This window comes from Rutilus rutilus (genome assembly GCF_951802725.1).
Source record: "Rutilus rutilus genome assembly, chromosome: 5".
In the NCBI taxonomy this organism is placed as follows: Eukaryota; Metazoa; Chordata; class Actinopteri; order Cypriniformes; family Leuciscidae; genus Rutilus; species Rutilus rutilus.
In genome coordinates this window covers 25,155,046-25,160,248 of record NC_140213.1, presented here as the reverse complement: position 1 = coordinate 25,160,248, position 5,203 = coordinate 25,155,046, and positions in this window count along the sequence as shown.

The window sequence follows — 5,203 nt, the reverse complement described above, 5'->3', positions numbered from 1 at the left end:
AGAGGGAGATAGCCCCACTGTGTATTTTATTTTGGGGTAAAATAGATAGACTAATTAGAATATGGGTAGAGTAGGGAGTTAGTTAGAGGGGTTTTCTGTATTTCTTTGTTCTTTTTATAAGGGCCCTTTTCCTGAAAATATTTTACTTATGTAACCTCACTGAGAATGCGTTTACATACAACCACACCGACTGCCTACTTATATAATCTGTGTATGAGAGGGGACGACAGAAGGATTAAAGCAGGTCATTGCCCGTGGTACGAGGCAATGCAACCAGAAATAAAGGGAAAAGATAACAATGTTCTTATTACTAATAATCACTTTATTCACTTTTTACATTTTGAATATATTTTAGTGCATTCCTGTAACAAGTTAGAAACCTGGAAATTACATGCATTAGACCATTGGAACATGTATATAGTATAGTGAAAAAGAGAAATTATATGCAAGCGCGGTCATCAACTGTTGAAGAAACAAGAGCTGACTCAACTGGTGGTTTAAAAACCTGCTGTCTGCTCCAACACCAGATAGCGCCCTAGGCGGGGACTGGGGCACCTCTGGCAACGATGGAGCAACCCAGATAGCACTCCAGGCCACCGGAAGCGCCTGCGCAGTTCCTCTGGCACCGATGGACAGATATTAAACTCCAAAGTGTATGCAACAAGATGGGTTGAATGTATTGAAAGTTTGATGCTTGAAGTAACACATCCCTTAAAATGATGATCTGACAGGAAGGTGAGATCTTTTACTCCACTCTAGCCAAGTGGGGGTGGAGATGTTTGGTCTCATTCTTCCTCCAGAGTGTACCTTTGTGATGAGGGTCTATTGATAAAAGATGGATGGTCTATATTGACCATATTGGACAGGTGATGGAAGAAAAGTAACCTTCTCATGAAGATGCATTCTGGGAAGAAATATTTGAAGGTGGGACTAGAATTAGTCCCAAAGGGAGGATGTATTGGAGAATTTCATCTGTCTCATACATGGGCCCAAATACATGCTATAATGCTAGAGAAAACTAGGCCTGAGAGCCTGGGAAGACAAACTATGGGAAGACAGAGATAACAGGTCAAAGTATGTGAAGACAAAAACTAGGTCAAAGGTTGTGAGAAGATAAGACAGGAAAAGTACCCAAAAACCATGTATGAAGTCATTTTTAAAAAAGCGCATGCGCAAAGCGATGCAGGTGTTTTTAATCGTGGCGAAGTGATGAGAAGGAGCAAAAAGAAAAAGATAACTATATGAACGCTAATTGGACACCAAACGATAAGAAAAAGGTATAAGACTTGAGTGCAGAACATTGTAAGATCAGATGTACAGCCGGCATCTCACTTTGTTGAACTGCTCAATAAAGTTAATTCTTCTGAGACCTGAAACTTCGACTCTGAGAGATTTCTTCTGAGACCTGAACCTGATATTGAAGACCTGAACCAAAGATCGTGAATTTGCCACCACAGGCCCAGAGCAGCTTTTGTTCCTTTGGGCCCATGCAGGTTTTGTTTAGGTAGCCCACTTTCATTACGTTTTGGCTGCTTTTTAAAATTGAATGTGAAATTCAATAAGACCTTCCATTTATAACTCTGCTCAGAAGGAATAAAAAGACAAAATCCATTATTTGCATTGGATTGTGTCTACTCTAAGGTAAGGTAAGGTAAGGTAGTTTATTTATAAAGCACAATTAAAAACAACGGGTAGTTGACCAATGTGCTGTACAATTTGTAAAAACATGCAAAAAGCAAATGTACACAAACATTTATACAATATAATACAAATATCTAACTACTCTCATAAAACAAACAATCAACTAACTCAGCTATTTGGTTTAGACAGGAAAGCCAGTGAAAAAAGATGAGTTTTTAAAAAAGATTTAAAAGATACCACTGTGGAGGCAGTTCTAATATGCAAAGGTAGCCTATTCCAGAGTTTCGGTGCCAACACTGAAAAGGAACGATCACCCCAAAGTTTACGTCTTGACCTTGGGACAATTAGCATTTTCTGATCAGCAGACCTAAGAGATCTTGAAGGAGAGTATATCTGCAATAGATCTGAGAGGTAAGGTGGTGCCAGACCATTTAGAGATTTAAAAACAAACAACAAAATCTTAAAATCAATCCTATAACGGATAGGCAACCAATGTAAAGAAAACAAAATCGGAGTGATATGGCTCCGCTTCCGAGATCCTGTCAGCAATCTAGCTGCGGCATTTTGAACAATTTGCAAACGTCTCAAAGTTGACTGATTAATTCCTGCATACAAGGCATTACAGTAATCTAAACGTGAGGTCACAAAAGCGTGCATTACTCTCTCTAAGTCTTCAAATGACAAAAATGACTTGACTTTTGTCAAGGTTCTTAACTGAAAGAAACCTGATCGCACAACAGCGTTTACTTGTTTGTCAAATTTTAGTGTGTTATCAAAAATTACCCCCAGGTTTTTCACCATGGATTTACAATAAATGGATAAAGAACCTACATCAACCCAAGGTGACTCAGAAACATTAGAAGGTGCAAACACAACAATCTCAGTTTTACATTCATTTAGATGAAGAAAATTTGCAGCCAGCCAAGTTTTCAAATCATCCAGACATGCTAAAAGGGGCCCTAATGAATGATTGTCTTCCTTTTTTACAGGCATATATATCTGTGTATCATCTGCATAGCAGTGAAATGATACTCTGTGTTTTTGAAAGATAGCACCAATAGGAAGCATGTATAATGAAAACAAAATGGGTCCCAAGATGGACCCTTGGGGTATCCCACATTTAAGAGGGGCAGACGAAGATGTAAATTCCCCCATGGTAACTGAAAAACTTCTGTTTGTTAAAAAAGACTTAAACCAATTTAAAGCAACGCCTCGTATACCTACTAACCTCTCAAGTCGTGCGATAAGAATTTCGTGGTCTATAGTATCAAATGCCGCGCTCAAATCGAGTAACACCAAAACTGCCGCGTTTCCAGAATCTACAGTCAATTAAACATCATTAAGAACTTTTAAAAGTGCAGATTCTGTACTGTGATGTTTCCTAAAACCAGACTGAAATTTTTCAAAAAGCAAATTTTCATTTACAAAAGACTCCAGCTGAATGAGAACTGCTTTCTCTAGTATCTTTGAGAGAAATGACAATTTTGAAATAGGTCTAAAATTATTTAACTCATTTGAGTTCAAATTGGTATTTTTAATTAAAGGCTGCACCATAGCATGTTTGAAAATGTCTGGCACAGACCCTGATACAAGGCAACTATTTATTATATTTAAAACACTAGGACCGACTGTATCAAAAGCCTGTTTGATTAGCTTTGATGAGACTATATCTAGTGGGGAGTCTGATGGCCTTAACTGCTCTACTATTTTTACCAAACTAGGATAATCAAGAACATCAAAGTGATCAAACACCACAGAGACAGATGGTGTAGCTATAATATCACAAACAGCCAGAGGAATTTGAGACCTAATTTTATCAATTTTTGCAACAAAAAATGTTTTAAAATTTTCACACATATCCATCGACATATCAGGCACAATTACATTGGGTGGATTTATAATAGAGTTTATAGTACTAAATAGTACTCTAGGTCTATGACAGTTTCTCTCAATAATATCAGAGAAATACTGTGCTTTTGCTCCTTTAACAGCACCTTGATATGTCTGCAGGGAGTCTCTTAATATATCATAAGACACTTGGAGTTTGTCTTTCTGCCATTTACGCTCTGCCCTCCTGCAGATTTGTCTGAGTGTGCGTGTATTATTATTTATCCAAGGTTCTACCTTAGTTTTTACACGCCTTGCCTTCAAAGGTGCAATATCATCTAAAATGGTTTTGCATACAGAATTAAAGGAAAACAGCAAAGACTCAGGGTCTGAAAAGGATAAAGGTGGATCAACCACATTAAAGTTATTTTCAAACATCGTAGCGAACTCATTGATGACGCTAGTATTTATCCTACGACATAGGCGTACTCCTGGTAGAGGTTTATCAATCTGGCATGGAAAAGAAACCCCAAAAGTAACTGGTTTGTGGTCAGAAAAAACAGCATCACAAACATCCACATAACATACAGACATGCCATAAGACAAAACTAAATCTAGTGTGTGTCCATGCTCATGTGTAGGAGCATTCACAGATTGCACAAGATTAAAAGAGTCAATGAGATTCAAAAAGTCCTTCACCAGGGGGTCTGCTAGACAGCACACATGAATGTTAAAATCCCCCATAATTAGAAACTTATCAAATTTCAATAAAATTTCCCCTAAAAATTCAGAGAAATCCTGAATAAAATCTTTATTAAATTTAGGTGGCCGATAAATCACAAATCGCAAAACACTGGCTCATCCAATTCAAGCTGAAAAGTCTGCAGTTCAAAACTTGGAAAAAGTTCAGTTTCCACAAGACGACAATGATAGCTGTTTTTAAAAACAGTTGCTAGACCTCCACCCCTGCCTGTAGCCCGAGGAGAATTTATAAAATTACAATCTGAGGGAACAAGGTCGGCAAAAGGACTTAAATCACCAGTAGATAGCCATGTCTCAGTCACAAATAGTACATCCAGTAATTTCGATGTAAGGAAATCTCTCAAGATAAACGTCTTATTGCAGAGTGATCTCGCATTAAACAATGCCATTTTGATCAATAAAGAGTCACCTGCTACTGACTGTGATGCATAACACAGTGATCGTACAGTGATGTACAAGACAACGCATGATCCCTTAAAAACTCTAAGAACAAATCTTACTTTAAAAAGCCTTTTAAAAAAAATAATATTTAAACTGGATATATATATATATATATATATAGACTAAAATGATTTTTACTGGATATATATATATATATATATATATAGCTGTCAGGATACAGGCACGGAGACAGAGGTAAGTGAATCCAAACACAGCTTTATTCAAGGTGACAAAAGTGCAAGGTGAGTATTCAGTGAGTTCAAATGTAGATTCAGTGAAGATCACTCGGTGCAGGGCAGACAGCAGGTAAGCATGTTCACTTCAGGTTTGTAGATACCAAACAGTCATATTTCATAAACACTTGTCTTTTCTCTTTCAGATGCAGTCGATAGCAAGCAAGCTCAGAGGAAACACTGGAAGCTCGGGAGAACAACGGATCACAGGAAATAGGAACTCAAACAGGATTCCTGGAGACAGCAGAACAATGACACGGAGGTTAGTGTTTCACAGGTGAGTATACGTTACATCTTGG